Source organism: Erpetoichthys calabaricus, chromosome 7, assembly GCF_900747795.2.
Source record: "Erpetoichthys calabaricus chromosome 7, fErpCal1.3, whole genome shotgun sequence".
NCBI classification, from domain to species: Eukaryota; Metazoa; Chordata; class Cladistia; order Polypteriformes; family Polypteridae; genus Erpetoichthys; species Erpetoichthys calabaricus.
This window is the reverse complement of record NC_041400.2, coordinates 84687345-84701113: the sequence shown is the minus strand read 5'-3', so window position 1 is coordinate 84701113 and position 13769 is coordinate 84687345. Positions and strand designations below refer to the sequence as shown.

Genomic DNA, 13769 nt, shown 5'->3' with positions numbered 1-13769 from the left:
TTAAACCACACAAGTGCTTTAGGAATAACACAGCCTGTCACTCAGCACTTCAAGAGATTTACTTATTATCGGCACGAACAACATACAATGTTTTAATGATATCTCAGACCTAAATATTACTTTTGGTCTACAAGAATACATTTAAACTTACAAAGACTCAGCACTCTTGACAATAGACCATTTATCAGCCAAGAATACATTCTTTACATACTGTTCCTACTATTGAGTTGAGCTCTCACTCTCAGCCAAAATAAACCTCGCGGTACAGAGGTAATGGCAAAGCTCTGGCTGCTCTAGGTGCTCAAAGAAATCTAACTTATTACTTCAATCAATCTAGACATTAAAACAAAGCATAGAAAGCTAAAAGCATCATGGTATTTATTACAAGAATAATAATACTACTGGAACAAAGAATAATAGAAAATAGGTACTGATAGGAAAGTCTGAATATATATAGTCTTTAGAAAAAGCTTACGAAAATGTTACAGATGACAAGGATGAATGTCCCAGGGAGGCGTTTGATTTAGCAATCGCTGTTCATGATGCTTTTCTGATGACCAGTGACATTTTTGTCCGTTGTCGCTGTTTCTCTTCTTCTTCTCCTTCTCAGACAAGGCATATTTATTCTAAAATTGTACCAGGGGGTTTTGCAAGATAGAATTAATAGATATTCTGATTGGCTGGCTGTCAATATGAAGAATTAATTCACTGTCTGTTTTCCCACACAATAAAACCTTTTATGTTCTCTGATGTGTCGCTAGATCTTCCTTTCTCAGGCTGTAAAATAATTAGGCATTGGTGCAGTCTTCCCAGGTTATAAAGTAATTGAGCCACCAGCATGTCTTTCTTTCAGTGTTGAAACAGCTGTTTTAAAAGTGAGGTGTAAGGGAAGAAACCCTGCTTTGATTTGTCTTAAATGTAGTTCATCTGTTGTCTTGTCTCGAACAAAATATAATGGAAAATTAAAGCAAAATGTACAGATTTTATACACCATAACAACAGCTATTAAAGAAAGGGTCAGAGTATTTATGGTCTTAAATATTTATTTTGGAAACTTTCAATATCTTCATTCTACCACGTGATATCGAAGAATGAAAATAATTCAGATAAATATTATTCTTTGTTTTATAATTTAGCTAGTCTTTAATGTGATATATTTGCTGTCGTTTTGAATGTTTTGTTAGTTTTGTCTTTTCTTTGCATTTATGTCATATGTCATTTTTCTATACTACATTTTGTTAATCATGGATGCCCACATTTTAATTATCCACTGTGCTTCCTTAACACTAGAATTACCAGAGCCTACAAAAAAACTCGTAGATCCGTCCCACCTTAAATCGCTTCACACTTCTCCATCAGCGTCTTTTGTCCTGTAAATGTGTTGATAATCAGCAAGCAGCCTACTATCACATCCCCCACCGCCGCACACAGTTTTCTCAGCTGAAATCTGTTTGTACCTGCATATCAGTTGCTTGGAGTTGTATAGAGTGAGAAGTCAAGCAAAATGACACCTTTTATAAATACTATATCGTTATTTGGAACACATGCATTTCATGTGTGTTCCGTGTCTACACCGATCTATGTAAACACATCGTTAAAACAGAAACGTTTTTCATGTTTTAGTAATAACTGACAAAATGTAGACATGAAGTTTATAATGTGTGAAGCCTGAAGTCCAAATATCAAAGAAACACTTTCACAAAAGGTACAAATATAACAGAACAAATGCGCTCAGTCAGTCTGTAACAGCCGGTGTAAATGTGTGATATTTGTAAAGGTTAGCTTTGTTTTGTTTTTTGTTTTTTTAATTCAGTTTCATTCTCTGTCACGTTCACAATTCCACCCTACCCCCCCCTCCCCATCTGACACTGCTGTTTTCACATAAAGACGCGCTATAGCTCGAATGTTATTAATTTGGATCACATAAAGACGTGCTATAGCTCGAATGTTATTTATTTGGATCACATAAAGACGCACTATAGCGCAAATGTTATTAATTTGGATCACATAAAGACGCGCTATAGCTCGAATGTTATTTATTTGGATCACATAAAGACGTGCTTTAGCGCGAATGTTATTTATTTAGATCACATAAAGACGCGCTATAGCTCGCATGTTATTTATTTCACCAATGCTACACCTTCCAGATCTAAACACTAGCGTGGAGTATCTGCCCAAAAAAAGTCTAACTGCATTCTCGTACCATTGCTCGCGTACTAAAGTGTCAGCAGGTATTTTTCGTGACACTACACGTGTAATTTGTGAGCTTGCCTTTGACGATCAAACAGAGGAAGCTCTGCAGTTCACTTGTGACTTTATGCTGTAGATCTGGCTCTTACATACAAAGGACGGTGCATGTGCCCAAAACATTAACATTTATATGTTACTTACATAAAAGCCAGAGCTAATGTTGTTTACCTATTTACTTTGAGTTATTTACTTGCATGACAAGGGTTCTACATCGGATCAAGAATGTACTTTTGCCATCACTGTACTTTGTATATGTACATGGGAAGCTCTGCACTCGAGACTTTACGCTGTAGGAAGTAAGTAAATAAATAAAGGTAAATAGGTAAATTGAATGTTATTTACCTTGAGTTATTTATTTACATGACGACGGTTCTACATCGGATCTGGCTTTTATGTAAGTAACATATAAATGTTAATGTTTTGGGCGTATGCACCGTCCTTTGTATGTAAGAGCCAGATCTACAGTGTAAAGTCACGAGTGCAGAGCTTCCCATGTACATATACAAAGTACAGCGATGGCAAAAGTGCATTCTTGATCCGATGTAGAATAATCGGCATGAGTTCACTGTACCTCTGTTATAGCGTGTCTATGTGAAAACAGCAGTGTCAAATGCGGCAGGGGGGTTGCGGAGAGTTGGGAATATGAACGCGGCTGAGAGAATAACAGAATAGAAAAAAATAAGTTAAACTTTACAGGTATCATAAATTACACCGTATGTTACAGACTGGAATCAAATGTATGTTTTTAATCTAAAATAGTAAGAATACGAGCAGCTCACTTCTCAAAACGGAATCGCCAGGGATCGAACCCGTAAAGCTTTGATTACATGTCAGAAGCTGATACCGTTGTGCCACCGAAGTCCTCGTACCAATTGCGTGTCAATATCGTAGGTAAACGTGGGTTGTTTTTCTGAAGTTATATTTTTGAGTAAAAGCGCATTTGTTCTGTTATACTAGGGGGCTCCGCCCCCTGCTCGCTTCGCTCGCCAACCCCTGGTGTTGGGAATGAGAAAGAGCGTGATGTATGAATGAGATATAGAATAGTGTGAAGGTGTAGATGATGCATATAGAAAGCAAACAATAAAGTGTGTGGCACAGTGTAAAGGTTTATTGGAAAATTTCTTTGTACATGCCGTTTAAGTGTAAAAGGTAATTCCAGGTCAGAACTTGTAAGGTCAATGAAGATGGTTATTGTCGTGATCAGAGTCAAGTTTGTCAGAGCTTAGAAAGAGTTGTGTCTCTCCAGGAAGTAATGCAATGACTTGGGTATTTATTTTTTCCACATTAATATTTTTTGGACATAATATAGTGCGTTGTGTTAAAAGGGGCATTTGGTCTAATGAGATTGCTGTTCCAAATCTGTCTGTAATTAAGTCGGCGCAGATAAAGGCTTGAGGAATTGTAATAATATCTGGGTGAAGTCTATCTGTATTGGTGAGTGTACCATCTCCCAGTTGTAATAACCAATTGTTATGATCTGGATGTGGACATCGCATGTTTTGTACCAACTGTATCTTTTGAAAGCAATGCCAATTGTCTGCGTATTTTAAGGTGCACTGAACAATAGCTGAGCGCATGGAATGTGGAACAATATCTAAGCACTGTCTAAAATCTCCTCGTAATAAAAGTACCTTTCCTCCAAAGGGAAGATTATTATTCATAAACGTTTGTAGAAGTTTATGAATGGTGTTGAGTAAGTGAGTGGATGCCATTGTACATTCATCAATAATTAACAGTTTTGCAAGACGGATGTCATGTGCAGTGCCACTGTTAATGTTCATAGTGGATATCGATTTGTAGGATCTAATGCAGTTCATAAAGATTTCACTTTCAGGTACATCGTTAGTTAGAAGCTTCTGTAGATATTCAGGATATGAATGTAAAGGAGGCAGTCTATAATTTGACCGTTTTGATAACCGTGTAAATTCATTACAGTAATCCCTCCCTATATCGCGCTTCGCCTTTCGCGGCTTCACTCCATTGCGGATTTTATATGTAAGCATATTTAAATATATATCGCGGATTTTTCGCTGCTTCGCGGGTTTCTGCGGACAATGGGTCTTTTAATTTCTGGTACATGCTTCCTCAGTTGGTTTGCCCAGTTGATTTCATACAAGGGACGCTATTGGCAGATGGCTGAGAAGCTACCCAGCTTACTTTCTCTCTCTCTCTCTTGCGCTGACCTTCTGTGATCCTGACGTAGGGGGTGTGAGCAGGGGGGCTGTTCGCACACCTAGACGATACGGACGCTCGTCTAAAAATGCTGAAAGATTATCTTCAAGTTGCTATCTTTTGTGCAGCTGCTTTCAGAAACGACATGCTGCACAATGCTTCGCATACTTAAAAGCTCGAAGGGCACGTATTGATTTGTGCTTGAAAAACAAACTCTGTCTCTCTCTCTGTCTATCTCTCTCTTTATCTGCTCCTGACGGAGGGGGTGTGAGCTGCCGCCTTCAACAGCTTTGTGCCGCGGTGTTTCGCATACTTAAAAGCCAAACAGAGAGAAATGCAAACAAATCAATAGGGCTATCTCTGTGACAGTCACTGCTCCTGACACGCACTCCTTTGAAGAGGTAGATATGTTTGCATTCTTTTAATTGTGAGACGGAACTGTCATCTCTGTCTTGTCATGGAGCACAGTTTAAACTTTTGAAAAAGAGACAAATGTTTGTTTGCAGTGTTTGAATAACGTTCCTGTCTCTCTACAACCTCCTGTGTTTCTGCGCAAATCTGTGACCCAAGCATGACAATATAAAAATAACCATATAAACATATGGTTTCTACTTCGCGGATTTTCTTATTTCGCGGGTGGCTCTGGAACGCAACCCCCGCGATGGAGGAGGGATTACTGTACTTGTATTGCCAGTTGTTTCTTCAGGGAAGTTAAGTGAATGACAATGATTGCAAATGACATTCATTAATCCCAATGAATTTTCCTGAATAGTGGACTCATTATGGAACGCGTTGTCAGCTAACTGGCGCAATCGTTTAGCAGGTGTCTGTCGTTGATGTCCGTGACGTGTATGTTTTGCTTGTGCCGTTTGAGAGGCGCGTCGTTGTATGTCCAGTATTTGGGACGTGTTGTTTTGAAGCTGTAATCGATTTGCCTGTGAGATGTGAGAAGCCTGTTGTAGTTTACGGCGTGCATTGTTTGTATTGAGCCTTGCCCGTTTTTGTATGTCGGTCAGTTGAGCTTTCTCTTTTTGGAGCCTTGCCTGCTTGTTTTCCGGCATTTGAGATGCGCGGTGTAGACGTCTGCGTTTATTTATTTTGTCCCCTCGCTGCCGTTTCTGTATGTCTGAGACGGGAGGTGTTTCGTTTTGAAGCTGTGCCTGTTTCGATGCAGTACTGTGAGACGCGTGCTGCATGCGTCCACGTTCAGTGTGTCTGTCCATTTGGGTTCGTTTCTGTAACTGTGTTAGTTCAGCTTTGCGTTTTTGGAGCCGAGACATTTTTTCTTCCAGAGTTTCAGAAGCGCGTTGGAGCCGACGTGTATTGTTTTTTTTCATGTGGGTTCGTGTGTTTGGTCCCGTTACTCGAGCCGTATCGGTTTGTACCCGTGATCGTGAATTCATGAATTGTTTGTTCTTCAGTGTTAGAAATATGGATACGTAATAAGGAGGATCGCACTCACTGTTAATACGGAGCCTTTTCTGCGGTTGAACGGTTAATAGTGCCTCATTGTAATGAGATCCACCTATGCTGCATAGTGTGAATTGTGTTTGGTCCCGTTATCCAAGCCATATCGTTTTGTACCCGTGATCGTGAATTTATGACTTGTTTGTTCTTGAGCGTGATAAATATGGATAAGTAATAAGGAGGATCGCACTCACTGTTAATATGGAGCCTTTTCTGCGGTTGAACGGTTAATAGTGCCTTATTGTAATGAGATCCACCTATGCTGCATAGTGTGAACGTGTTGAGATGATGTATGTTTAATACGGACGGTTCATTTAGAAATGGGGCTTTGTGTGTAGATTTGTGCATATTTGTGTTGTTGATTTGTTTCAGGGTGCACTGTTCCAATGCAATGCAATATTTGTCCACATATGCGAAAGCAGTATGGGCCATTGCCTTTTGGTGGCCTGATATTTACTCCGGTAGATGCAAAAGCAAATGAACTATTGTAGGATCTAATGCAGTTCATAAAGTTTTTACTTTCAGGTACATCGTTAGGTAGAAGCTTCTGTAGATATTCAGGATATGAATGCAAAGGAGGCAGTCTAATCTGACCCTTTTGACAACAACGTGTAAATTCATTACTTGTATTGCCAGTTGTTTCTTCAGGGAAGTTAAGTGAATGACAATGATTGCAAATGACATTCATTAATCCCAATGAATTTTCCTCAATAGTGGACTCATTATTGAACGCGTTGTCAGCTAAGTGGCACAATCGTTTAGCAGGTGTCTGCGGACGGTTCCTTTAGAAATGGGGCTTTGGGTGTCACTTCTTATTGATGTTAATGTGTTTGTGGGTCTGAATCGTCGTTGTTGTGAATGTTTTGTGTGCCATGTCCGTAATCTGTCCCGTTTCGTCTCTAATGGGCTTGGTGTGGTGGTCACGGCTTCTTTTTTTTGGTGTGGCAGGAGCTTGTTGAATCCTCCTCTTTGTGTGCGTCCTGTTTCGTGTGCAATGGGATTCGTGCGGCGCTGTGTGCTTTGCCGGCGTCTGGGGGGGGGGGATGTTGCTTGGAGGGGGTGGTGGGATTGGTGGGGCGCGAGCTTCTTCTTTCTTTTTGTGTGCCAGGGGCTTGTTGAATCGTCCTCTTTGTGTGTTTCCCGTCCGTTGCTTGTTGGTGCTTGGAGGTGGGTGTGGGATTTGTGGGGCGCGAGCGGCTTCTTTTTTTTTTGTGTGCTAGTTTCGTGTGCAATGGCTTTCGTGCGGCGCTGTGTGCGTCGCCTGCGTTTGACTCCTTTTTTCTGTGTTCACTCCTTTTTTCTGTGGTCGCGGCGCCTCATTTCTTTGACTCCTTTTTTCTGTGCTCACTCCTTTTTTCTGTGGTCGCGGTCGCCTCTCGCGGCGCCTCATTTCTTGGGGCGCCTGCGCAATACGTCTTTTTGCAGCTACGGCCCATGGCCGGATGTCCCTGCGTCCATCCGGTTTAGCATTCTCGGTTAGTAATGTGGACTTGTACCTTTTGTGAAAGTGTTTCTTTGATATTTGGAATTCAGGCTCCACACATTATATACTTCATGTCTGCATTTTGTCAATTATTACTAAAACATGAAAAACGTTTCTGTTTTAGCGATGTGTTTACATAGATCGTTGTAGACACGGAACACACATGAAATGCATGTGTTCTAAATAACGATGCAGTATTTATAAAAGGTGTCATTTTGCTTGACTTCTCACTCTATACAACTCCAAGCTACTGACACGCAGGTAAACAGATTTCAGCTGAGAAAACTGTGCGCCGGTGGGGGATGTGATAGTAGGCTGCTTTATGTTTGTTGCTTATCGACACATTTACAGGACAAAAGACGCTGATGGAGAAGTGTGAAGCGATTTAAGGTGAGACGGATCTACAAGTTTTTTCGTAGGCTCTGGTAATTCTAGTGTTAAAGTGGAGGCCAAAGTAGTGGTGCCACCTAATGAACCAGCTGGGTAATAGCCCCAGCTGTATAAAAGGAGAAGCTATAGTGCAGAGGTGGGCAAGTGCGCGGCCTTCGAGGTTTTTTTTTTGTGGTTGTCATGAAGGTATTAGTGAAACAAGTGATTGCGGCCTTTCGGCTTGTTCACACTAGCCGAAAATGTTCAACGAAACAAACAACGTAAACAAAGATTCGTTTGTTCTCCGCGTTCATACCTGACGGAATGGTCAATGACAGCTAACAAAATACAGCCAAACTGAATGCAAGTTATGCCAATAGCTGTCAAGCTAGATATTTACTGCGGATAGAGTGCACGCGCACTGTAGATTTTCACGAGTTCCGCTGTATTTATTTCCCGCGGTAACTAAAGTGGCCAATCAAATGGCACCGAAAAGGGTTAAAGTTCAGCATGCTTAAATTTCAATGAAAGTAGTCAGATTCATCATTTCCTCATCTGATAATTATCGTTGTGTTTTACTGGCCATATAATGCAGTTACCACCGTCAAAGAAATCCAGACATGTATTCAACAGTGAATGGGAGTTGGATTTCTTCATGTCAAACCAAGGAAACTCCATGATGTGCCTAAGATGCAAGACGCAAATAAGAACATTAAAGAGATCAAAAGCAAAACAGCACTATGAGAGTTGTAAGTCACACATGAAGTACATCAATTTAAAAGATGAGGCCAGAAAGCAAGCGTATGATTCCTTGAGCAAGAGCCATACAAAAGAAACATCCATGTTCACCAAAATCAAATCATCCTCTCACAATCCGGAAGTTGAGGCAACGTTTTGAGTCGCCTTCAAATTGGGTGCTGCTGGAAAACCATATACTGATGTAGAGCTATTCAAATCATGCATGCTTGAAGTTGTTCAGTGACTCGAACCATCTCAACTTCAAAAATTTAAAGGTTTACCTCTATCACGAAGGACAATTGTGAGGCGCCAAGGTGAGATCGCGATTGACTTAAAAAATCAACTGAACAAAATATGTCAATAGTCCAATACTTTGTATTCTGTAGCGTTGGATGAATCCTGCGATACAACAGATACCGCACAACTGCTTATTTTCATCAAAACAATGTCACCAACATTTGACATCCATGAAGAGTTGTCCCTAATCAGTCTCAAATCAACAACAAAAGCACAAGATATTCTCACAGCATTTAACAACACATGTGTAGAGAAGAAATTAGATCTAAAGAGACTTGTTGCTGTGTGTACAGATGAAGCTCCTGCAAAGGTAGGAACAACGGGCAGTTTTGTGACTCTACTTCAACAACAAATTCACTCTCAATATCCGGAATCTCCCACATTATTGTCACTGCATTGTATTATACACCAACAAGCTGTTTGTGCCAAGTCTGCAACCTTGAACAACACATTGGAAGACGCTGTTGGTATTGTGAATTTCATTCAAGCTCGAGCCCTCAGTCATCGCCAGTTTAGAGAACTCCTCCAAAATGATGATTCAGCTGAGAAAGAGGACATTTTATATTACTCAAACGCTCGTTGGTTGTCAAGAGGATCTGTTATAAATAGAATTTATGAATTGCAAGGCACTATCAAAGAGTTGTATGCATCCAAAGGAGTGGTTTGTAAACTCGATGACATCAACTTTTGCATGAACCTGGCTTTTCTCGGCGATCTTTTGAGTGAACTCAACAGTCTGAATAAGCAACTCCAAGGCAGAAATCAAAGTGTCTGTGATCTCTGGCGGAGTATAAAAATTTTTCAGTGCAAGTTGAAATTGGTTCACGGCAAGTTTCAAAAGCAGCAGCTCTCTGAATTCTTTCTGTGTCCGAGTAATTTTGCCAGTAACAACCCATCTGTAAAAATACATTTAGAGTTCTGTGAAGTGCTCGGTTCACTAGTTGCTGAATTTGAGTCTCGATTCTCCGATATCCGCGTCAACGACAATGATTTACGTCTGGTTTCAGAGCCACACCTGATGGAACCAGACAATGTGCCAGAGAAGTTCCAAATGGAATTGTTGGAACTTCGTGAAGATCCAAATGCTCAACACAAGCTATCCCAAAATTCCGTGGATTTGATTTAATTTTGGTGTGATGCTCACATCTACCCCATTCTGCGCGAACACGCTCGACAGGTGTTAACATGCTTTGATTGCACGTACATTTGTGAATGTACATTCTCTCATATAAAGTACATTAAAAATCGATACCGCACAGTCCTGACAGATGACCATTTGGAAAGCCAGGTACATTTTAAGAACAACAACTTTTGAGCCAAGTTTTAATGAATTGTCAACCAACAAACACTCAGAGTCATTGAAAATTACAGAATTAACTTGTTATGGATTATTCTTACACTTTTACACACTTTGGGGTCAGTATAAAGCTTAATAATAATTAATAAAAGCATGCCTATATATGTTGTTAATGACTTCATAATGCTGCGGCCTTGTTCGAGTTAAAGCAGTCGTCAGCGGCCTTAGTGCGAAAAAAGGTTGCCCAGCACTGCTATAGTGTATACTGAGGCTTTGGCATTGTGGTTGTGATTTGTTTTCTGGTTTTGTGATTTATGCTGTTCTTGTGGATTTTGACCCCTTGTTCTTTTTTTTTTTTTTTTAGAATATTGGAACAGTCTATACAAGAGCAGGCCATTCAGCTCTACAAAAATCACCGGTCCTATCCACTTAATTCTTCTAAAACAATATTGTCTAGTTTTAAAAGTCCCTAATGTCCTAGACCGCAGGTAGCTCATTCCATGTGTCTATGGTTTGCTGTGTAAACAACTTCCCAATCTTTGCCCAAAATTTATCCTTAAGTTTCCAACTGTGTCTCCATGTTATAAATGAACTTAATTTAAAATAACTAGAGGGCTTCGCTCGCCAACCCCCATGTTTTTTTCCAGATACACACTTTTAAGATTTTTTTTTTCTTTGATTTCTATTTCATTAGTTTCACTTTTATTTCAGAACTTGCGTAAAAACAATATTTGGAATCTTTCGAGTCCCAATATGCTGAATCTTTTAAATGATTTCAGTGAGACACGTGTTTAATGACTTTGTACCATAATTCAGGATAGGTTTCTCTGTTTGGAATTTCAGCACAGACAAAGTGATCTACATCATTAGCAGTTAATAGTTTTTTTAGCAAAGTAGCCAATAAATGCATGTGAGGTAAACCACATTTTTGAAATTCTGACTTAAACCTCAAAGCCTTACATTATTTATATACTTCTGACATATCACCTGTGTCCATATATTCGATCTCTATTCACCTTTTAGTTATTTCTCCAAGTAATAATTGATCTTTTTTTGCGCTAATGCGATGTTTACTTTCTTTTTTTTGACACTGTCATTTTTTTCTGCTTTCTTATTCTGCATCTTGCTTTGCATGTGTTTTGCGCCTACATTTTTTTCAGTCTTTTGAATTCCAGATTTTATTATCTCTAACCTGCTCTGCATGTGTTTGGCCCCTTTGTTTTGTAACCTCTTTATGACGTTTTACTTTTTCTACTCTTTTATTTCTGACCTCGCTTTGTCCTGCTTTTTTTTTTTTTAATGACACCTGGTCCGTGGTGATTATTTTCCCTTATTCGAGTAATAATTTCCATTTGTTTGTGCTACTGCAATGTTGAATGTTCTTTTTTTTTATATACTTTATAATTTTCCTACTTTCATATTCTTTAACTTTGTCCACATTTCTATCGCGCATACTTTTTAAATTTTTTTTTTGAGCCTTTCGAATTTCACTTGCTTTCATAATCTGCTCTGCATATGTATAGCGCCAACATTTGTGAACGTGTTTATGAAGTTATAACTGGTGTGGGACCACAGATTCTCGTACCGTATGGTCCATTATTGTGAAAATCCACGTTTTGTGCATTGAATGATGCGAAGGCGAAAAGACTTTTTTTCCACTCTTTGCCTTTTATTTCTGACCTCAATTTGTCCTCCTATTTTTTCAATTACACCTGGTTCTGATGATTAATTACCTTTTATTTGCACTAATGCGATCTTTACTATTTTTTTTTTTGATACTGTAGCGACTGACGTAATAAAGTGTCACAAAAGTTCTACCTGAACAATCGCCGACTTTGTAACCCCAAACACAACTTTCTAGCACCCTCTCCAACCCCTCCTCCCCCGGGTCTCGCCCCCCCTTACCGCATCAATCCATACCCCGCTATCAGTCTTCCGTGCTGTACTCCGCCCTCCCTCAATCGGACCTAACAGTTACTTAAAACAAAAAATGCTTCAACTTGGCTGGGACTCTACAATACTTGAGTGTTTTGCTGGCCGTGCTCTTATTTGATAAGAAGGGTGTGTCTTGCAAGAATCTCATGTTCCACGACCCCGCGAGGCGGCCCTGGGACAATCTCTTGGCACCAAGTCTCATGTTTACGGTCCCTGCGAGATGCTTCATGGCCAGTCTTTTTTGTCTCGCAGGTCTTTTAAATGTCTTCTGAGAACTTCCGAGAAGATCACGTCTCGTCGCCCTGCTTTTCCTTTCCAGGATTTTTTTTTATAATAGAGAGACAGTCTTGATCCACTGTGCTAATTCCAATCATAATTTTAAACACTTTACTTTTGCTTAAATTCGGTAAGACCCATTGTTGTAAAATTACAACATTATCTTTAGCTGTCCTAAAAATATGCCTTGTGATGCATTAGAGATGATGTAGAGTCCAAAGAAAACCAACTTTATTCCAATCAAACAGTCAGGGTATTTATTCAAACTGGAGCTACTACTTTGATATACACAGACACAGTAAACAAGCCGTGATGGTGCCAGGCCACTGGCTGGGTTAGAATGTTCCCCGCATCAACTATCGGGCAACAGACGTTACACGGCAAGGCTGTGAACTTGTAGCAATCACAAAGCGGTTGCCTTGGCAACAGACGCATCACCTGCATTTCAGCGTGCAGCACAGTTGGGAAAGGTCTCAAAAATCTCATAACCTGTAAGTTTTTTTTTTTACCACGTTTACATTGTTTAGCCTTGCAGTGCTATTGGATAGCAAATGTGTATATACACCTGGCCCATCTGGCCATGAGCTCAGTAAAATGCCTGAAGTATTTTATGTGTGTTTATTACATTGTCTAGAACATGTAGATACTTAGTTACTGTGAAATATATTCATCAAATTAGATTTTGAGCTTATGTCATGTCTGTGTTGTAGTTCTACAACATTGTGTGAAGGTGGTTGTCAAAATAACGTGCACGTTACATGGGGACATTGCACTTCATATTCACATATGAAAATTAAATACTAGAATAAAATAATTGAAATGTAATGTCTATGGTGATTCAAAAGTTCTAAATATATTTTCTTTGTTACAATTTGGAGTTTTGGCCAGAATTAAAAAGGAATAAATTATTTCTAGTTACAGTATTTGAAACTCTTTCTGTATCTTTTTTAAAAAATACTGATCTTGGGATTTTTTCAAGAATTTCGCTGTTTGCCAAATCAGCTGAAATAAGTTCTGAATGTTCTAGAATGTTTAAGGGCAATGGTTATTGCATTGATCAGGGACAACATTTGGTTGGCCAAAAGCTGAGATTCATTTTCCTGCTACACACCTTCATAAATGTTTTCCTTATAAGGTACAGTGATTTGTGGTCAATGAAACAAGTTAACATGTTATGTTTAGGGACAGTGCCTTTGAATGGGAAAGCTCAAATGCAGATCGAAGCAGAAACAGGGCATAAAGAAAGATATCAGATTTAATGCAAGATTTGTAATCTTCATGAGAAAAATACCAAAAATAACACTCTTAAAAAGAAATACATGGACATCAGAAGCATGTAACTATTGCTAGACAATTGTTGAAACAGAATGGAAAGAATGTAGTGATGCTATAAGACAGTTTAGTGTGGCTATAGTACATTCCCTCAGCTACAGCAGTTTTAAATTGATGTAGTTTCTAAATACAATGTTATTCTGTTTTGTTTTT

The 13769-nt window shown here is 39.3% G+C and overlaps 1 protein-coding gene across 2 annotated transcripts in view; it reads left to right on the top strand.

Moving 5' to 3' along the window:
• The window catches only part of pigo (phosphatidylinositol glycan anchor biosynthesis, class O), a 278331-nt gene that overhangs the window by 92918 nt on the left and 171644 nt on the right, over positions 1 to 13769 (top strand). The gene's annotated exons all lie outside the window — the stretch shown is intronic.